The sequence below is a fragment of the Felis catus genome, chromosome A3 (assembly GCF_018350175.1).
Source record: "Felis catus isolate Fca126 chromosome A3, F.catus_Fca126_mat1.0, whole genome shotgun sequence".
Lineage (NCBI taxonomy): Eukaryota > Metazoa > Chordata > Mammalia > Carnivora > Felidae > Felis > Felis catus.
The window spans coordinates 84352842-84376358 of NC_058370.1; positions in this window are offsets into that span (position 1 = coordinate 84352842).

Genomic DNA, 23517 nt, shown 5'->3' on the forward strand with positions numbered 1-23517 from the left:
GTTTGAGAAAATGGGAAGAGCCAAGTCAGAAACAGAGTGGAAAAAGAGAGGCAGAAGGTATTGAGAGTTCAGAGAAACCACATTGAGGCCAGGGAAAGAAACAATGTTCAGCATAGACAACTCTGATCTGAAACCTGGAGGATATTTACTTCTCTGGATGTAGCCATCTGTTTAAAGTTCCAGACCATTTCTCTCCTCTGCTGGTTCTCCTCCTGCTTAAAATGGCTGCAAGTGAATCCAGAAGAGGGCCTGAGATTATAGTGTGACGGGATCTCAGAGGTGGTATAATGCATCTCTCTGACTTTCAGATGAGGCATGGCCCAGAGAAGGGAGATACTGTGCTCCAACTAACCCAGCTAGCAGTGGTGAGGTCTGGACTTGAACTCAAATCTCACTATTTTCAATAATCCCCTTGTACTTTGCAGCCTTTCATGGGTGAGACCCACAATGATGGAGCTGTGTAGAACCCTACCAAATATAGCACCATATGCATTGCAGCAGGTAATAAATGCTTCTCGATGGTAGTGGTGATGAGGATGATGATGATTATGACCATAGTGAAAACTCCATTTAGATGAAATTAAATGATACCGCATGGATGAGAGAGGAAAATGCCATGCTATTTAATGGCTGACATGTAAGATGAATTTGGTAATGAAGCTCTGGGGCTTATCAGGCCAGAAAACTGCATTCTCTCATTATACAGCCCTTAATGACCCACTTATTACTAATATAAAGGAAAAGATATACATATAAACACATGTTACTGAATGTTTGGCTGCAAGAAATGAAACCAGCACACCAGCTTGAGGGGTTAGCAACAGACGCTGTTTCTGTTCGAATGATCAAATTTGCTGTTTTCCAGCTGGAAAATGACAACTGAAGTAAAAGGGTAAAGGATGATTTGACTATGCTTATAAAAAAGACAAGGAAGAGTAATGTAAAGAAAGCAGGTGGAGTTGGCTAGCTCTAAGGATCTCTACAGGGGACCTAGAAGAGGGAATAGATTCATTTGGAAGTCTGACTTATGCCTTTTGTGTGTGTGTGGCGGGGGGGATGTGTCTCTCTAAAAGTATTCAACTCCTCACTTCTATGGTATTCATTTCTCTGACAAATTCAGTTTATCCAAGCTACAGCTAGCTGATAGCCATCAGCGAAGCCGAAATGGAGGTCTCATCTCGTCACAGCATCTTATGCACTTCACCCATTAAGAGTTCTTCTTAGGTCCTTGCTCAGAATTTGACACCCAATCTTAGAGAGTTACCTGGTTTTCTAGCTCACTGGAGATTACTAGCAGCACACCTAAGGTGTGAGATAGGTGTTTTGTCAAAGTCATACACTTTCAGACCAGAGCAAGTGATACACTTTGGCACTGGAAGTATCCATCTCTCTTATCTGGAAAACTGTATTCTTGGGTAAACTATTTCATGCTGCTGCCCTGTTGATGTGGTCCTGCTTTAGTGCTGCCAGGTTTGGAGTCCTGCCTCAAACATGTATTAGGTAATGATCTTGGGCAAGATACTGTCCATTGCTAATCTCCAGTTTCTTTATTTGTAAACTGGGGAATATAATATCTACCACACAGGGATGTTCTAAATATTAGCAGATTCATTTGATGTGCACTTAGTGCTTAGCTTCATGCTTAGAACATAGGAAATGCCCAATACACATGGTATTATTGTTTTGCTGCTGCCAATATTAACACACCATTCTTCCCTTCTACTTTTGATTATATATATTGTGCAGATGTAAGAGATGAAGTAATAGGGCAAGGGATCCTGTGACATTGGGAGGACAAAACAGTGAGTCTCACCCTCATGTCAAGACACTGCTACCAACAAAGCCATGCTGGGGTCCCCATCCCAATTGCTCTCTGTCCCTTCCACTCAAAGCAGTATATGTATTGGTTTAACCCTTTATTCTTTATATGACAATTTTGCAAACTTTATCTCATTTGACCTTCACAATAAGCTTATGAGAGTAGTACTAATCTGTCCCATTTCACAGCTGAGAAAGAACTTGCTCACATTTAACCAGATCTTTTTTTTTTTAATTTTTTTAATGTTTATTTATTTTTGAGACAGAGAGAGACAGAGCACGAACGGGGGAGGGTCAGAGAGAGGGAGACACAGAATCCGAAACAGGCTCCAGGCTCTGAGCTGTCAGCACAGAGCCCGACGCGGGGCTCAAACTCACGGACCCATGAGATCATGACCTGAGGCGAAGTTGGCCGCTTAACCGACTGAGCCACCCAGGCTCCCCACATTTAACCAGATCTTAAAAGAAATAATCTTGAGCTTGAGATGTATGCTCCAAGTCCAGTGGAATCTCTCTTGGCTTACTCTGCCCCATAGACCACGACTGATGACTTAACAAAATAATTGTTAATGACTTGGAGAGGACTGGTCCAGGGAATATGTGGGTTGTTGCTGCTTTAGAGAATATAGGAGATGATATGCAACTCTATAGAATTGGATGCAAAATTCACAATAATTCAGATAAAAACTGGATCCAAGCTTTATGCTGCCCAACAAACTATTTATAAATAAGTTTATGGTACAAATAAAGTGTGAAAGAATGTTTTAAATCATTAGAGAGAAAAAAATCTGTACTCAAGCATTCTTAAACATGTTTAGAATATCATTTTCACATAAAAATTCAACTACCAATTACAAGTCAGCCTCATCTGGGTTTAAGCAAGTCTACAGGGATCTATATGGGTGAAGAGCCTCAGTGTGTGGAATATATTGACGTGGTGCGGAGTTTGATACAAGAAAATGGCATCTTTTATTCAAAATAATGCTTTCTCCATGTTTTCCCAGTAAATTCAGTAATCCTTTTTTTCTCAATTAAAAAGGCAGGAAAGAGGAATGAAGAGAAGAAATTAATATTTATTGAGCATCCATGCAGGAATATATGCTTTGCTAGGCACTTTTACATGTTATCTCATGCATATCTCATTTTACATGTTATTACATGCAAAAAAAATACCTTTTTGCACTAGGTGCTCATTATTCCCTTCATTCAAAAGGCTGTTTCTTGGAATTTGTACAATAGCTGTTTTCTAAAGTATTTGTGATAGCATGTGAAGGGTTAGAATCAGGTCACACGCTTCCCAAAGATATGTTTTATTTGGCATGCAATATTGTTTTAAAAATTTTAAGCCAATTTCCAACTCAAAGAAAATCAGAAGTTCTGGCAACATTGGGCCCACATGCAGAATGGCCAGTGGCTGGAGTGGACCACAGACAACCCTTTCAAAAACCTGTGACATCTAATGTGCCATAGTCACCCTCTGGCCTGCTCTGCCTGGGGAACACTGCCTCCCCATTGCTGGTCAGCATTTAAGTGTTGACTCCTAAAATGATGAGTATGGACTGCTATCTAAGAGCTTGGCTATATTTATTTGTTGAGAAGGAGGCATTTGTATATTAGCACACCTCATTTTTCAGATGAGAGCAAAATTGAATGGGGAGCAGTATTGTCTAATGGAAACCAAGGAACCCCATTGCTTCTGCTGTGTCCTTAATGGCACTGGAGCACCTTTACTCCCCTCCATTCCTTTCTGCCTGCCTTCAGCAAATATTTTTAAAGCAGCCGGTATGTGCTCAGCACTGTGAGAAAGATACAGAGATGATTGATTGGTGCCTGCCTTCAAGAAACATGTAACCTAGAGGCGGATAAAACACAGGGGGACATAACTATGATATGAGAGAGTGAAATAAGCTCTACAACAAAAGAACAAACAAGTGCCTGGTTGTACAGGAAGGACAGATTAATTCTGACTTGGGGGATCTATGTGAGGTTTTATAGACAGGTATTACTTAATCAAGCCAGAAGGGTCATAGACTTTTTCTTATTGCAGTAAAATATACACAACATAAAATTTACCAATGTAACCATTTTTAAGTGCACAATTCAGTGGCATTAAGTACCATCACAGTGTTGTGTAATCATCACCCCTACCAATTGGGTAGACTTTTTATTTTTAATTTTTTTTAGTAGGCTTCACACCCAGCATGGAGCCCAATGTGGGGCTTGAACTCATGACCATGAGATCAAAACCTGAGCCGAGATCAAGAGCTGGCAGGGCGCCTGGGTGGCGCAGTCGGTTAAGCGTCCGACTTCAGCCAGGTCACGATCTCGCGGTCCGTGAATTCGAGCCCCGCGTCAGGCTCTGGGCTGATGGCTCGGAGCCTGGAGCCTGTTTCCGATTCTGTGTCTCCCTCTCTCTCTGCCCCTCCCCCGTTCATGCTCTGTCTCTCTCTGTCCCAAAAATAAAAAAAAAAAAAAAAAAAAGAGCTGGATGCTTAACCGACTGAGCCACCCAGGCACCTCTATTGGATAGACTTTGGATGGATAAAGAAAGCAAGTGACACTATCGGGTTCAATTACTCACATGAATTTTTAGGATAAAATTGATTAATTTACTCATCTGCTACCTCAGCTAAAGAGGATATGAGATCTTATAAAAACAGAGTATACAGTAAGTCCAACTTATAGAGTTCGTTGGAGAACGAGAGCAAGAAAATGAAAATGATACTAGACAATGGGTTTATTCACAGAAATATTTCTAAAAGTTGAAGACAAATTTGTATCCAAGCTCCATAGCTGTAAAAGCAAAAAGAATGTAGGAATTTTTTTAAGTTTTTAGTTTAAGTTTAAGTAAAGTTGTTATTGTGGAGGTTTTTATTAACTGTAATTATTTTTGCTCCCATCATAGATGTGTTGTATACTATTTCTTTACAAATTGGGTGCTTCAGATTCTCTTTTTGAAAGTAAGCGTAGGGTAAATATATATATATTTTAATTTTTTAATGTTTATTTATTTCTGAGAGATAGAGACAAGTGTGAGTGGGGGAGGGGCAGAAAGAAGGAGACACAGAATCAGAAGCAGGCTCCAGCTTTCAGCACAGAGCCTGACGCGGGGCTCAAACCCATGAACAGTGAGATCCTGACCCGAGCTGAAGTCAGATGCTTAACTGACTGGTCCACCCAGGTGCCCCAGGTTAAATATATTTTTATGTGTGTGTAAACAACACTGCTCCCCATTCAATTTATATATTTAATTTATATATATATATGTATATATATATTTATAGTATATATATACATATATATGTGTATATATATATAATTTCTTCTTGGAGGTATTTTAATTTATTTTTAAAGATTTTTTAAATGGTTTTTTAAATTTATTTTGAGAGAGAGAGAAAGACTGTGAGTGGGTGGGCACAGAGAGAGGAGAGACAGAATCCCAAGCAGGCTCTGCACTGTCCGCAGAGCCTGAGGTGGGGCTCAATCTCACATACTGTGAGATCATGACCTGAGCCAAAATCAAGAGTTGGACACTTAACCGACTGAGCCACCTAGGTGCCCTGTCTTCTTGGAAGTATTTTAGAACATAGCACCTATGTAATTTGTTTATTTAAAAAGACGATTTTCACAAATTTTATTTAAAATTGTGTGTTTTATAACTTTGTTAATTACATGGATAAAAATAGTAATAGTTAATAAATGCATAATATGTGCCAGGCACTGGGCTAAGTGTTTTGTATATGTTATCCATTCTGTCCTCACATCTCTATAATATGTGTTCTTTTATTTTGTACTCATTACAAAGTGAGGCATACAAAAGCTATGTAACTAATACAGAAAATGAAGTTTGGGCTCATTCTTGCATTTATATTGCACATAAACATCTTCCTGGTGGTGGGCATGTTCTCTCTTCTTCCTACTTCCTGAAGAAGTTGAACAAAACACAATACCGTGTATGACAACATGCATGACCTGTTAAAAAGTGAAGAATTGTGTGGGGTCAAGGATTTTTGGTTAGAAAACAAAATCTGAGGGCCACAAGCAAAGGCCCCAGGTAACAGGTAGTAGGAATCAGATATTGGGGGTGAGGTAGAGGCAGGGGTCAAGCTGACAGTCTTGTTTCTGGCTTATGTAACTGCACGGACTGCTAGTCACTGGGACAGTAATAATAACAATACTCTAGAGCAGGGTTTGGCAAACTTTTCCTGAAAAGGGCCAGACAGTAAATAGTTTAGATTGTGTGGGCCACATGGTCTCTGTCACAACTACTTACTCTGCTGTAGTGTGAAAGCAGCCATAGGCCATACGTTAGCGAATGAGTGTGGCCGTGTGCCAGAAAACTCTGGAGAACAATTCACTGGCCCTTTGTGAGGAGGCAAGAATGTATTCACCTTCTTTTCTGCAGTGTCCTATAGGCCTCCATAGTACTTTCAGCGTTTAAGCTAGATTTACTGAGATTTATAATCCTCAAAGCCTTTTCAAAGTTGTATAATTTTCACATTACCCCAATGAGCAGGTTTTACCCTGGTTTTATTGATGAAGAAACTGATACTCAGGAACTTTAAGGGCCTTGCACAAGGTCACTGAGTTACCAAGAGGAAACACCAACACGAAGCCATATGTTCTGACTTCATAGGTTCTGCTTCTATAACATGGATTTGTCTACCTGCACACATGTTATAATGTGAAAAATTACTAGAATCATTTTGGATTGCCTTTGTCACAGTGCCTATATACTACTCCTGAGTATGTTACTTATTCACTCATTCATTCATTCATTCATTCAACCAATATTTATTGAAATCTCTCTTAAACCAGGAATAGTGCTAGACCCTAGTGATATAAGGACAACCCAAAGTAAAGGAGGTCAACATCACTCAAATAAGACAATAAAATTTACATTATGATTATAGCAATAACTATGAAAGAGAGCTATATCAAAATTTCAAAGCCTATGATAGGGATATTTGATTACATCTGCAGAAGTCAAAGATTTCCCCTAAATAAAGGATAATCAATCAAAGAGTGCAAGGATAGGAAGGTTTTTTTGTTTTTTTGTTTTTCATATGAAATTTATTGTCAAATTGGTTTCCATACAACACCCAGTGCTCATCCCAACAGGTGCCCTCCTCAATGCCCATCACCCACCCTCCCCTCCCTCCCACCCCCCATCAACCCTCAGTTTGTTCTCAGTTTTTAAGAGCCTCTTATGTTTTGGCTCCCTCCCTCTCTAACCTTTTTTTTTCCTTCCCCTCCCCCATGGTCTTCTGTTAAGTTTCTCAGGATTCACATAAGAGTGAAAACATACGGTATGAAGGTTTTAATGAGGTCAAAAGAATTAACGAACTTTGAGACAGACCATGATCCGAGCCCAAATCAAGAATTGGACACTCAACAGACTGAGCCACCCAGGCACCCCTTGATTTCTCTTTCTTCCAATAGTTATTTTAACAAGTGTTTATACAGTCAATTAGTCAAAGGTTTATTTGTACTTTTGCTATTAATTGCTAGTTGTGCTGCATTATGGTGATAGAATGTAAACTAAACATTTTTTCCCTTTTTAGAATTTATTGAAGTGTTATTATAATCAGCACCAGTTTCCTTGTAGTCAATAACTGATTAATTTTTGTCAGTTTTTTAGTGCTTGAAAACTATATTCTCTGTTTCACAAGGTACTACCTTCATTATGTATCTGTTGATACTTTTAAAAATTCTATTACTGAATATTCTATGTCTCATTAATTCTAGCTACCTTTCTGTCCACAACAGACAAAGTTGTTGAAATCTTCCTAACATTTTATTTACTTATTAATGCTATATTATTGATGGTATTTTTGGAATTCTACATATCTATAATAGATTTCTCTCCATAGATAAAATACCTCTTCTTTATCCTATTTGAAAGTTTTTTGACAGTATTTGAAAGTATTTTGATAATATACATATATTTATATGTGTATCTATTATGTGCATTTATTTCCTTTTATTGATGCTTTTTTATTTTTTTTAAATTTTTTAAAATACTTATTTATTTTTGAGAGAGAGATAATGCATGAGCAGGGGAGGGGCAGAGAGAGAGGGAGAGAGAGAATCCCAAGCAGGCTCTATGCTCAGCCAGAGCCTGACATGGGGCTTGATCTCACAATTGGGAGATCACTACCTGAACCGATATCAAGAGTCAGATGTTTATCCAACTGAGCCACCCAGGTGCCCCATGTATTTCCTATAATTTTAATTTTTTTCTAATGATATTATAAGCCTTTCTTTTTTGTATTTCACTAGTAGTTATCTTTAAGTTCTGATTTAATTTATTTTCAAAACTTTAAATTTATTTACAATAAGAAAAAAATCTATAGACTTCCATGTATTAAGATAAGGAATGTACTAGAATCTTAATTCTTACGATGACTTCTCTTTTCATATTCCAATATTTGTCGAGATATCTGGACTCAAATATAGCTTATTATTATTAAATACTTTTCTATATTATCTATCTTGCATTTCAAAAATAATTTAGAAAATTAAATTAACATTTGTGAACATATATGCCACATACACAGATTAGACAATGTGTGTTTAAATAGATTTGGTATTCCACACAAGTCCTTGTACAATACTCCTTAGCCATTTTTAAGTTCCTTATTTTAACCCATATTTCTGTTGGTGGGGATACTTTATAATTCTTTTTATTTTGAGGAAAGGTATGTTAATGTTATACTCTTCGGACACTTGTGTATCTGAAAAGTAGCATGGCTGTGACAGGTGTATTGAATCACCTAGACTTTTATCTTCTAGAGTTCAGTGTTCTTATGAGGCCAGAGCTCAACATGATTTTTGTTACTTTATGATAGTAGTAACAACAGTATTTTTTACTATGTACTAAGAACTTCATATACACATATTTCTATATAGAGATACTATCATTTAATCCTGCCAACAAATCTGTACGTTAGTAATTATTCTCATTTTATCAATGGGGAAATGAGACTGAGCGAGGTTGAACTCGTGAGAATGAGGCAGAGCTACGTTTCTGATACCAGACTCAGTTCTTAACCCCCAGGTTTATATTACTTTATTTTGATACCTGTAAATGTACAGGATTTTTTTTCTTTACTTTTTAAATGAGAGAAAAAAAAATCCACATCATGCTTAGATGTTTATTCATGATTTTTAACTGTTACTTGGTACACCTATTTTTATCTGAAAACTTGGCCTTTTTCCAGCTTAGAAAAATGTCCTTTTCTAAGAACAGCTTGATTATTACTCTTGATCATGTGTCTAGTTCCTTCTTCAGGAGTAGCAATTGCCCCCTTTGCTCTGAATCTTGGGAGCATATCCCTGTCCTACCATACATACATGCCACTGATCAAGGTTCTTGTGGCACAGGCCTTGCTGGTTGAGGAACTTCATTTTCACAGATTAATCACAGGGAATGAGTCTCCTGATGTCCAGGAGAGACTGCTTCAATGGAAGGAAACGTACAGCTTTTCTATGGTCAGTAAGGATGTCCTTGACCTCTCTGAGCCTCGGTACCCTCATTCCAAAATGGGGAGAATATTTGCCAAACCTACCTCACAAGATCAAGAGAAATAAGACATGAGTGTGCTGCAGAAATTGAAAAGCACATTGTAAACAATCAAGATTTTAACAATTGTTTTTAGTGCTATATCCTAAGCAATGATCAACACATATAAAATATCACTGCTTAAAACAAACCAGTCCAAAAAAATAGTCTAGGACTGTCATTTTACAAATGAGAAACATGGGTCCGAGAATTTAAGTGACTTACGCGTGGTGTCCCAATTAGTAGCAGATCTGAAGCTATACTGTGGCAAGTCTCCAGCAAAGAGATTTGCATTATTTTTATTTGTGCTTGAGACACATTTTTCAACCAGGAACAATGTGGTAAAAGCTAGGTCATTTGCTATAAAGCCCTTCAAGGCTTTGCTTCGACATTTTTCATATGCAGATGTCTCAGGGAGTTAATTTGGGGTGTAGGCAGTGAGCCAGCTTGGTCAAATGCTACAGGCCTTTTCCTTGGTTACTGTTTGGTGATTTTAAAAATGGATCTCCCTGCTGTGTTAAGAACAGCTTCCCCAGGGAAAGTGTAGTCTGCATAGCTAAGCAGGTCCCCTAACTTTTTCCTGGGGTTACTCCTTTTAAAGCAGAACTTGAAAGAAAAGAAACTAAAAAAGCAAAAGTCTACTTCCTTAAAGCAATAATCAAGCAATATAATTTTAGTAATATTCTAAGATAGCTCAAATATTAAATTAACATTATGTGAAGGGATTCATAGCCAACACAAGTGAAGGATAGTAAACTAGAGCAAACCTCCCATTTAAAAAAAAAAATCTTTCCTTCTTAACAAAACCCCCAGATGTGCACCAAGCGATCAGTGTTTCCATTAAAAGTTCAAAAGATGGAATCCAGATGTTTCTCTCAGCTCTGTGCCCTTTGACCCGATGCATTTACTTGCTCTTGGAGGTTTTGGTCACATGACTCCCTGAACTTTATGCTCTACCTAAATAGCTCTGAAATTTACTCTATGATAATGGAGCATAGAGTTGTTTGGGTTGGGGATCAATTTCATGTCTATGAAGTGCTGCTGAAACTTTAAAGTTTTCCCTTTTCCTTTTAGTTCTTTTAAAAAAAATGTCTGTGTTTAAGTCACGTTATCATTATTCTATCTGGAATTTTAAGTGCTAAGCATTTTAAGTGCCAAATGTTTGACCTACATTGGTAATAGAGGGTCGAAACGGATAAAGGTACTAATAGAATATAAATTATCTTTCTAAGTATTGTAAATAGAGCATTAATAGACATCACTGTAATGAGATGGACAAAATGTTCTAAGAAACAAATTGCTTTAAAACATATTTCTTGGCTTTCAATAACCAATCAAAAAGCCATCTACACTTAAACAACATAGCAACAAAAATTGCTTTGAGGAAGATAAACAGCCTTCTATCCTGGCCACAAATGTTAGCTCTTAGCCATAGGATGGCAACAGAATCTTTTGGAAATTTAAAACAAAAATGTGTGGAAAGATACACATTTATAGCAGTAAGGATTAAATGTAGAAAGCCAGTTGTAGTATATAATGATAACTGAAGAATGTTCATGTGAGTCTTTTTTTTTTTTCCCTCTAGCTTTGTGGGCAGTTCCCAAATTGATTAGAAATAGTATTTATAAATTTAAATTCCTGCTGTGTGGAAAATAATAGCAAAGCCATGTTCATTTTTAATATTTTCGAGGTCCTTAAAAATAGCATTTTTCACACCATAAATCTGTAGTAGTTGAATGTTGGGTTGCTTTCTCAAAGGAATGTTGAGCGTGGGGCTGCAGCCTGCTGTGGTCAAGCGTGGTGGGAAGAAAGTGTTGCTAATGGAGACCCAAAGGATTCTTACAGTTAGTTTCTAGCCAGTGTTGCTTTTGACAAAACCATAATGGTACAACCGAGAAAGATCAAGAGAGAAAAACAATTCTCTGACATTAAAAGGATTTTCCAACCTTACACTTGGCAGGTTTTCATTCTTCACTTTAATATTTTGTTTCTGGAAAGGCCCATTCTGGAAAAAGATAGATGCTGGGTTATCTATATAAGGAAGATCCCACCAGGAAAAGCAAAATAGAGTATAAACATTGCTCCTCCTTTGAGAATACAATATTAGTCACTAGATCTTCTGATAACAGTTCTCTTGGATGGGGTGCAACTGGTTCTCTGGTTCTCCTGCCCACTGGGAGGCTAGTTAGTCCAAAGAGTAGAAAAAAAAATGATCTCCTATTTGTTTCCTAGGGCTAGGAGGGTGACTTTGTCATTTGTGTATGTGAATGATTTCCTTACATTTCCTATCACTCCAGTTCTAGATGATGAACAGAAATTCCAAAATAAAAAATGCTCATAGGGGCGCCTGGGTGGCTCAGTCGGTTGAGCGTCTGACTTCGGCTCAGGTCATGATCTCACAGCTCGTGAGTTTGAGCCCTGTGTCGGGCTCTGTGCTGACAGCTCAGAGCCTGGAGCCTGTTTCAGATTCTGTGTCTCCCTCTCTCTCTGCCCCAACCCACTCGCATTCTGTCTCTGTCTCTCTCAAAAATAAATAAACATTAAAAAAATTTTTTAAATAAAAAAAATAAATGAAAAGTGCTTATAGTTTTTATAGCCAAGTAACATTCTTTCTTTATACATAATAATTAGCTAAGATATTTCTATCAGATTTGCTCATATTTCATTTCATATGGCTATGTGGCTTAGGTTTATTTCAATAGGATTTACTAATAAAGACAAGGAGTAATATACCAAAATTGACAACGGGCAAATAAATCAATTTCAAATAACAGCACTTCTATAGCCAGTGTTTTACTAGACAAGTCATAAAATGGGGCAATTATTTGGGCAATTTGGGTAAAAGTAAGATTCTATTTGTTGGAAGATGGGAATCAAAATGATAAGCATAATTGGTTACCTATTTTACTCATTCATTTATTTAACAAATATTTATTAACTGTCAAAGGATAAAGTATCATCTATTGTCTTACAGAGCATCTAATAGATTTAGCGTAACTAGATATATGCACAAGACATCATCACCTCTAAGTGCTCATTGCTACCTGGATCAGGTAGGTTGACTATTGGGTCATGCCTAACTGGCCCTGGTAGAATTGCTAAACTGCTGTCATTTAGGTTATTTGTATTTTGGCAATGCTTGAATGGAATTACATAATTGCTACTTCAGAAAAGCAGAAATTATTTGAAAATGACTCGAACATATTTAGGTAGACTTACAGACTTACTAATAACTAGACATTTATAACACCTCATATGTTCCTTAGTACAGGACTCCTCATCTGGACATTAAGCCTACTTCCTGAAGGACTTGTACATTTTCTCAGGAGCCATTTGTGGCTTGGTCAGTGCTTTGGTTCTTATTCTTATGTATTCTTTCCCTTCTTCTATCATCCCTGACTTAGCTTCTTAGACCTTACCATTCTCATTAGAAAGGATATATTTGTTAATGGCCTGGCCATTGGTAGAGTAATTGGCATGCTGAAATAAAATGGCAGTTTATTGCAAATTTTATTTCACTTTCTCTACCCTGGATAAACATTTGGAACACCTGCAACGATTCTGACCACTCTCTCATAATCAAGACTCCTTGGGTCATTTCAAGTCATTAAGTCAACAGAGTCAAGCCACAAAGTAACTAAAAGACAGAATTTCATCCTAACTCAAAAACTTGATTTAGCTTTAAGCTGCTTCTCAACTCTGACTCGTACCTGCCTAAGGCTGAAAGCCTACAGTGGAAAGGTGACATAGGGGCAGTCCGTCTCTCTGCTGTCTGTTCTGCCACAGCTCACCTCCTTCCCCCACCCTTCAACTGCAGTTTTTCTCGCCATCCAAGGGTTGAAGGTGGAGCTGACAGAAAATGAGGAGAGGTAAGGGTATAGGACAGATGTCTCTCATCTGAGAAGTATCATGCCCCCCAGACCTGGAAAATGGTTAAACTGATTCATTTGCTTGTGGACACTTTCTTGTCATAACGCCCCCACTGCCTCCCATGCGTCCCTTATATGGTCCATGGGAAATACCCTCACATCGTGTCCTGCCAACTCAGGGTGTATGGGCTACTCTCTCCTCTTTCACCATCAAAACAGGAAGCCAGGCTTACTCAGCCTTCTAAGTTCCTGAGGCTGGAGTCAGACCCCCAGTTCACTGTCCCAAGAATTAGGCATTAGTCAAGGGACATGGGCCAAGCTGTAAGTAGTTTCCTACACACCTCCCCCCCCACCCCCCACCACCATTTGGTTTGCATGAGGAGGAACACCCCAATCCCCTCATCCATAGAAAGAGAAGAAGAAAGGACAACATAGGAAACTCCTTTTAAAAAATTCTCCCACCCCTTTCTTCACAAAAATTCTCTTTCGCCTGTATTCCCTTTTCTCTTCAAAGGGTCAGAGTACTGGAAGTTTCTGGTGTCATTCTCTTTATAAGTCTGCACATGAGTTGGGATCTACCTCATAATTTTCTTTTTTTTTTTTTTAATTTTTTTTTCAGCGTTTTTATTTATTTTTGGGACAGAGAGAGACAGAGCATGAACGGGGGAGGGGCAGAGAGAGAGGGAGACACAGAATCGGAAACAGGCTCCAGGCTCCGAGCCGTCAGCCCAGAGCCTAACACGGGGCTCGAACTCACGGTCTGCGAGATCGTGACCTGGCTGAAGTCGGACGCTTAACCGACTGCGCCACCCAGGCGCCCCGTCTACCTCATAATTTTCTACCTAACCTTTTATATCATATCTAAAATGTATCTCAGTGAAGATCAAGACACAGAGAGTCCAGTCTAGTCTCCTTTTCAGTCTCCTTTGGGTTATAGGAAATGAGTGATTAAAATTTTGATACAAAAGGGAGATCGTTCTTCTTCTTGAATAAAGTATATCTGCTATTAATGTAGTCCTGTCTTTTTACATAGCACCCCTTGAAAGTCATATTCCACCATACATTTAGTTCATTCCTCTATCTTGAGTAGGAAGAGGTAGTTTATTGAATTCTTAGAACAATGGAGCTTGAGGGGATATGACTTCTAGGCATGGTCTTTAAGCTCACTGATGCCTTAGGAAACCTAGAATTGTCTCTTTCCAATACGTTCTGTGGTTACCTCAGAATTTCCCCTGGATTCAGCAGATTAATTGCCAATGAATGGCCAAAACCCAACAAATGTTGGGAGAGAGAAAAAGAATACAGTCTGGGCCGAAATGGTGATGGAAGGCATTGCTCAGATGGGGTAACCTTTTTAAATCATATTTATAGCTCCAGGTGATGAGTTTCAAACAACTAACGACTCTCTTAGAAGGTCTAAGCTAGTGCTCAAGCATGCCCATGAAATGAAGACATTAATGATTGACTCTAGAATCAATGAACATCTAAGCCCAATGCTTAGATTCTTCTGTGGGAAAATATTATGGCTTGGATTTCAATTTTACACTCTCTCTGGTGCCTACAATGCAGGGTCACAAAGACTAACCAGTAAAATTCACAAATACTTAGTCAATGGGTTTTGATGGTTACAAAAGACCAATCACTGGTTGATTTTATAAATTTATAAACTATTTTAACACTCTGCAGTAACTTTTGTGAAGGCTAGCAATGGGCATATCAGGCCTTGCTGTCTTTCCCACAAGAAGCAGTGTAAATTAATTGGTCCCAGCTTGCACTGCTGTTGTCGAATCAACACAGTCTGGCCGCCTTCTGTGAAATGCCAGCTAACGGATCAAAGCCTCTGGAGAATGACCCCTATTTTCCCCCAAATATGTGTGGTTTTCTGGAAATCCATATCTCCTGCCTCTTTAAATGTCTGTGGGTAATCGTGAGAAGACAGTTCTCATCATTTTTACCTGGGCCCATCTTGTTCCTAATTTGCAGCCCAACAAACCATCTGAGTAATCCACACCCACGAATTGATGTGTTTAGTGGGTCATCCAAGTTTCTGCCCAGTCACGTGTGCTCTAACTCTTGCTAACCCATCTCTGCTTCCAGTTTTATCTGAAGTGGGGCAGGATTGGTGCCTTGGTGCTGGGCTTAACATTCCTCACCATGGTTGGTCCACATGGATACACTGCATCTTAGGAGAAGATACTAAGAGAGAGCGCGCAGATCAGACATCTCAGCTGTGTGTACTCTGAACTGATATTATTTAAAAATTAGACTATTTTATTGTGGTAAATATACAAAACATACTATTTATCATTATAGCTATCTTTAAGTGTCCAATACAGTGGCATTAAACACATTTATAATGTTGCAGAACTTCTCATCACCACCCAAAACTTTTTCATCATCTCCCAAAAAAACTCTTACCATTAAACAATAACCCCCCTCCCCCAAATAAGATTAATATTATTAACAATGAAAGATACCCAAGGGGTATATGGGATGACTGAGTCACAGTCTTCTTAGCACTGCTTAGGAATTCCCAAGATAGGCAAGTGGATGGGAAGGAAACAATAGTCCAAAAGTCCCAAGTGCTTTCTCCTGCAGTGTGTAAAGGAAGAGGTGGGGGACATGCGCCTTCTGCCCAAGTAAGCAGCCTCAATCTTCCAAGTGTTTGGGTTAGTATTTAACTTTTTTTCCTTCATGTTTAGGCAAATTAAGTGTGAGCAAAGACCAGAGGGAGCCAGCACTGTGGCCCTGATACGGAGAAGAAAGTAGCTGTTCTCAACTATGTAACATGTGCCTTGCTTTCAAGAAAAGCTACAGAATATTACACTGGAACTGACATGTTTCTCCCAAGACCCTGGCTCTGAGCAAGGAGGCAGGATGACAAGTCAGGAAGGTCCAGGGCTGGCCTGTACCCCTTCTCTGTCTCTCAGGAAAGACCCCCCCCCCCACCCAAGCACTGCTGTGCAAAGAGACCATTCATTTTAACGGGCCCAGTCACTCCAGGGGGACAGCAAAAGCAAATCAGCCCCATGTCCCACAGTAAATCGTCTCTAGCTGAATGATGTCTGGTTCCTTTCTGGAAACAATGTTCTTCGCTGAGTTGCAGTTTGCCAGGGGTCAAATATGACAGAAATGAAGTGTTGCTAATAGTGATTGAAAAGGATTCCTACTGTTTGTGGCCAGTGCTGGGTAGTAGAAAGGCCAAATTTGTGAGCCAGAAAACAGCAGGAGCCAGTAAACTTTCCCCAAGACTTACTAAACTTTGAGTCACCTCTGCTCCCCCAGCCATTCTATCAGTCCTGTTTGGGGGAAACTGATATTATAATTACTAATCTCAGCAAGGGCCTAATGTGCAACCTGAAGCCTTTTCGGCCTTTGGTGCAATTAGGGCGGGAGGGCAGGGCCGGCAGACACTGGCGGGCTCCACCCCCCTGTTTGCAAATCACCCTGCTAGGGTTTCATCCACACCCTCACATCCTCTGTAGACAGGTAACTGAGCAGTGCTCGGCTCCGGGCCTCCAGTGAGGGGAAATTATTCCTGCCTAAACTGGCTGGGAGCTATTAAAGGTTTAAATGTCACCTCAAAAGAACTCTTTGCTAACCTTTAAGTGGTGGCGTCTTGAGGGCTGTTTCAGGCAGGATTTGCCCCCTCCTGGGGCGTCTGGAGAGCTGAGAACATTTGTATGTGTTGTTTCTCCACGCCCTCCCTTTCTTTCGCTCCTTTCAGGGAATTATCACTGTACTTTCAAAGGGGGAATTTGTGGGACAACCGGCACCTGCTGGACTGAGCTTCCCAGTGAAGGCTCTCTTGGCTGAGTGTATAATTTCATTTAATCCTAAATAGCCCCCTTTACCTATTGTCGACAAATTCCCTTTAATCCTAACCACCACTTAGGAGAATATTTACTATCAAAAGGAGACAAATCACTATTTAAATGTGGATTTACTCAAGTCTGAAACTATGACAGTGACATACGGTAAAATGATAATATGTAAATAAAAACTGGAGACAGATTTATCCCCCAAGAAAGCTGGGCAGAGCGGTGGATTAAAGTCATATGTGATCTACTTTGAGTGGCCTCAATTCAGACCCAGCATTCAGTTATGCCCAGCCTCGCCATTCATTCTGCTTTACTCCAATTCATTTGGTTCTAGTTCTCAATGACCCTCTGTTACCAGGCATACACCTCTGATAAGTAGGCCTTGATGTTTACAGCACTTTGGAGTAGAATAAATGCAAACCACACATTATTTATGGGTGTGCACTCTTAGCTCACGGGGCATTTGTCAGGAGTGCAAATACAGGTAGAATAAGTAGATGTGCGTTAGCTCAGACAGCCTGGTTTCCAGAAGCTAACCAGAAAAAAAGAGCTAAATAAAATACCACCCGAAAGACAACAGCTTTCAATTATTGCCCATGATCCTGAATTCCTCCCAATGAGTTGAAAGGAAATCTATACCAGATGGCATTTTTCTGAATCAGCCAAGTGCAACCAGTCATTCCTGACTCTTAGTGATGGGCAGCAGTGCCAGAGAAGAGCTGGCCCTTCACTTCCTCCCTCAGCTCACTGGTCATGGAAAGCAACATTGCTTTCTAGAGAGGAGTTTCTTAATTGCAGTGAAATGTAATTAGAACAGTCAGAAACGGACGTTTGTTTTTTGTTTTTTAGTGTTTTTTTTTTCTCCTAAAAAAGCAGAAACCAAGCAAATCGTCCTGTGTTCTTTGGCAACAGTGGACTGATTAGCCTAAGCCAGAACTGGAAAACATAATGAACACACATCACATCACCTCTACACATGGAGATAATCTTTTCAATCGAGACTACCACAAAAACACGCAAAATCAGTAACAACTCCTAGATGTATGGGGTGGGGGGCACAAAAAAATCATTGTATTGTGACACAGCAGGCAAATAAATTTGAGCCCTCTAATATATTACAATGAAGAGCTGGCCCATGTTAATCATATTCTCCCCTAAATTACCTTATCCCAAGACACCAGGTCTGAGAATGAAGACAAATACATTCCTTTTGAAAAGCCAAGAACATATTTAACATGTCTGTCTTGGAAAGTACAATACCTGATACTTTTTTTGTTGTTGTTGAGAAAATTCACAACTGATTATGGGAAAGTCAAGAGAAGGATATCATGCATATGATTCCTTGTGCTCAGAAGACCATATTCATGAGGAAGAGCTAAATAGCCAGTGAATTTATTCAACTAACTGCTCTTTGAACATATTTGCTCACCATGTAGTGTAATTTTATTAATGACTAAAGTATTTTGCTGTGTTGGTTACTCTCTTGGCAGCTACAGTGGGACCTATTTTAAGCTGGTGAAGATCTAGGACTTTTTTTGGTAATAAAGAACAGAAAATTATTTTCCAAAGATCAATCATTGCTTTGGAGAAGAAACGGGAAAGGATGGGAGTAAGGGGAACAAGGGCAGTAACAAAATGTGATTGATTATGAAGGATAGATTAGTTTTCAGGCTATGAAACTGTTCCTCAACATGTTGCTCAAAGACGACCATGTCCCAAATCACTTAGGTTACACCAAATCTTTAGGCAATGCAGACACATAGTTGTTTGTTTTACAGAAAAGTAGAACCCCAATTCAATCCAAGGAGAAACGTGACTGATGGATGCGGACAAATGTCCGTGGTTCATTAAAGATACTTGTGTTTAACCAAATATAGGTATCCAGAGGTTGATATCTGAGGTAGCTAGAGGTCTCCAGATGGTTACAGCAAAACAATCTACCAACCCCAATTTAGGGCCTGAGCATCTTCATATAACGGGCTTTGGGGTCCTGTTCTTGTATGGTAGCCTCTACAAAACATAAACATCTCACTTTATTACTTGATGGTACGTTTTTCGAGGATCAACTGTGATTTCAGTTGCTTCATGATAATTTAATTTACTTGTGAGCTTGACAATGTATTCATCAGATAACCAAGGGGAGAGTATTAGAAGAGTTCATATTTGCAACTCACGTCTGTTTAACCAAACATGTATACCTTGACAACCTTCAAACTTGTTGACACTTAGATAAAATGAACCTTACACTGAAATATATTATGAAAAATTTTTAGACCTTATGCCATCTGTGCTCCTGACAGAGTAGGATCCATCTTCATTTTGGACTGGGTGTAATATCAATTTTGGTTAGAACATTTTGCATGCATCTTCTGGACTCCAGGTTCAGGGAGCAGAATGGTGTGCCTGGCACCAGTAAAGTTAAATGAGCACCTTGAAGTTCAAGCCTTACCCCTAATAAAGTAGCTGAGAGGATCTCTTCCCTCGGTTGCCACTGAGCACCAACAACAACTGATGGTCATAAGTTAACAAGCTAATATTTCATCCATGGATACCAGAGCGTTAATGGCTAAATATGCCAGTTGAGGGAAGGAGCACATGTGCAGCTATTTGCCCGACACAACTTCTGCTGTCATGGCCTATTAAAACCAGTTTACATGTGCATGTCGAATTTGATGAATATGTATGTGACCCTTTTCAGAGCCATCACTCATTGGGCTATGGCCCCCATGGCAGGAAAAACAGCACCTCTCATTAAACACAGCATGAGTTACAGGCATGTTATGTTAATATTTCTTCAGAACTTTAGGGGGTTTTCTTCTTGTTCTAATAAATCCTGTGAAGAAAATAATTTAAAAGTATAATTGATTTAAAAAAAAAAAAACCTTTTTCTCATTTTTCCCTTAACTATTTTATTTGGTGTGTAAGTTCTGGAAGGCTCTTTCCTCAGGAAGTTGTAGGACAAGCTTATGAATTGTGCTTTGTATCACTCATTTGGGACTCCCGAGGCAAGCCCCCTCCTCAGTTGGAAGTTCAGAAAAGGCTAAACAAGAGACCTCCCTGCATGCAACTCTAAAACTCATGAAAGGCAGGGCTGTCTCTGAACTTTTGCAACATAATGGATCATCTGTTAACTCACAGTTCTTACCCACGGGTCTGTCTCATAGTCAGTGTGCAAACAATGATAACTACCCGGATCACTATTATTTTTACTGTTATTACCTAAGTCACAGAGCTAAAACGGTCTTTGTATGGGGGAAGATAAGAGCCTTTCTGAGGATTCTTTTCAAAATATACAGGGTGAAAAATCACAATAGAGTTCATCTGAAATAAGTGCAGATAAGAGATTAAAGTAGTAACTCCATAGGTTATGTTAAAATACCTGGGAGTCTAAACACAGGGCCAATTTGCTCATGCAGTCTCCCTGCTCCCACTTCTGGCAAGGCATCTGCCGTTGCCCTTTCCCGCCCCGCCTTGCTCCACTGGCCCTTTCACGGCATCTGGTCAACTACGTTGCAAAGTGTTTGAGAGCAGGGATGGTGGTCAGTACTCTTCTGTAGCATCTCAAAATGTCTAGCTCAGTGTCCGACACACAGATTTTAATAGGCTCCCCAAATTTCTCTCCTAATTACTGATGCAGTACTTTGCAAATATAATACCTAGAGAAGAGTGACCTGAAGAGATGGGCAGGGGATCAGAATGAGGGAAAAAAACTATCAGTTCACGGGGAAGCCAGCCCACTGGAAGGTGGCAGAAGGTCCTGCAGAGACTACTTTGAGAACCACTACAATACAGGAACACTGACTCAGGAGTCTAGAGTTTGGGTTCTATTCTTAGCTTTCCTTTCGTCTGGCTGGGGGACCAGAGGACATGTTCATGCTCAATTTCCCCATTTGCAAGTAATTGCCAAAGTCCTCAAGATCCAGAATCTTCTCCATGTAGAATTTCATTCCACTTACAAAGAATTGGTCTGGGTCTCAGCTACTGTTTTCTTTCTTTCTTTCTTTCTTTCTTTCTTTCTTTCTTTCTTTCTTTCTTTCTTTCTTTCACATTTCTTTCCCCTCTTCAGCCCACGCATCAAAGAGTTTAGAATCTGGAGCTAACCTCCTCAGTGTGCCCTTTGCTAGTCAAGTCAAATCTCCAGGTAGTGCTGAGGAAAGCTTTTGAAACTTCTCATTGTGATCACAGGTCTTCAGACTGACTCCCATCGTCTGGAAAACCAAACTGTGCAAGAAGTCAGAAAGTACATTTGCCAAAGTATCAGTAGTCAAATGTCATGGAGAAGTTACCATTGATTGGTCAGGCCCAATTTTGGGGGCTGTATTTTACTAACTCAGTCTGACCAACTACATTATGAGGTAAGTGTTGTCATGATTATGCCTTTCTTTACAGAGAGAGAACTTAGATGGAAAGAGAATTAAAAAGTTGCCCAAGGTCATACAGAGCTGGTAAGGGAGGGATGCTGGATTCAGACTCAGGCAGTCTGGCTCCAAAGCTTGGGCTTTTGCCATTGTATCGCAGCCTGTGTCAAATGTTTCTTCACAGGCGGACACCCCCTCAGGATAATAGATTTGGAGGCAGATGGAGCAACGTCCTCTATAATAGAAAACAACAAACTCAAAGGAGAACAAGTAACAAAACAGACTTAGTTGCTCATCAGAGAAATCTTTTTTCCAGCTCCAGCCCTGCCGTGGATGCCAGGTTTTACGAGTCTTGTGGGCACGGAAGGAGAGTAGCTAGAAATGTCAGGGATGCTCTACCTCTGTGCAGGAGGCCGGTCTCACTGGGGTCTGCCTCTCCAGCCTGAGGTAGGATCCCGAAGACACCATTGGGAGAGCTTAGGTAGAATGCTCTCTCCCAGGATTCACGCCATTACTCTTCCATCACTTGAGAGGCCCCCAGCTGGCTGAGCAGCAGGCTCGATAGCCAGAGCCATCTCCACCTCTCTCTATAAATCTAGCACCAGAGCTGCCAACAGACGGTGTTGGATAAAGTCTGTTTTGCTCCCTGCCAACCAAATGGCCCCACAGCATAAGGTTCCAAGTTTTCTCAGTCTCATAAAACTTGGCTGAATGAGGCAGTGGTGCCATGAAATTTGCATTTATCTTGTGCACCTGACACTTCCCATCATGATGATGGAGTGTTTCCCTCATGTTGGAGGGCTCTTGGCTCTTAGGGAGGACAGGAAAGCAGGGTGGAGGTTGGTTGTGGGGCAGGCTAATCAAAGCCAGGAAGAAGAGTAAATCCATAGGCATGAGGGATGGGAAACAAGGTATGGGAGGAATGGAGGGCTGGGGGCTGGGGGAGCACTGTGACTTAAGATAAAAAAGCATTCCAGAACCCCTTGTGCATTCAGGCCATCCGTCATCTCTGCTTTTCAGGGATAGCCTTTCTGTTGACCTCCAGGCCCTGGCATGCAGTGCCCTTAGAGCTACCCCAGGGAAGCTGATCCCCTCTTTCATAGACCACAATTGTGCACATGCTTAGAACAAACCTGCAGAAAAATTAACCTATAGGTCTACAGGTTGTGGTAATAATACAGTTTTCTTTAATTTTGTGTTAGGACTTTTTGAATGGGAGACGAGGTGGGGAAGATGTTAAGAGTTTCAGTAGAGTGTAAGAAAAAAGAAGAAAAAAACTGTACCCAAATGAAAGTTTCTTTATCTGCCTCCTTTTTCATCTTGTTTAGAAGTTCTCAACTTTATTCCAGAAAAAAAAAAGGCATAGTAATGAGAGTCTGGACCCTGAAGCAGAGGGCTGTGATTCAAATCCCATATCAACTATTTACTTACCGGTGTCCAAGATTCTGAGTCTTTCTTTGCTTCTGTTTTTTCATTTATAAAATAGGGACAAATAGAGGAAGTATTTCATCTAGTTTTTTTCAGGTCAAATGAGAGGATGTATATTACATGTCTGGTACAATGCCTTGTGGACAGTAAGTGCTCCACAGATTTGGACAATATTCTGACCTCAAGACTCTGAAGAGATCCTAGCTGTTCTTTGAGGACAATCAGAAACCATGAATCTCAAGGCTCTCAGGCATTCAGTTATAACCACGCCATGAAAATGAGTTCCTGGTGTGTGTCTACTTTTCAGTGTCTTAGTAATATTCTTTCCATCTCTGAATAACTGTGGGTTGGTAGAATACCACCTTTTAAAAATTATGTAGTTTTTTCTATAGCTCTTGTGTTGCTCTGTATCTATTAGTCATAGTTTTCATAATTAGATCCAAACTTTTGGATCAAATGTCACGAATGCCCTGATTCCTTGACTCCTTCTCATGGACAAAATGTGAAGCAAGCGTTTCTGATATTTCTCTTGACTAAAAGGTCTGGCTTGTATTCCCCCAGTATGACTTCATGGGTGGTGGACTTGAACATTACTGTGTGCTTGGCAATCCAACGCCATACCATATTCCTTCCCACAGTTAGTGAGAGTTTGGTAACTA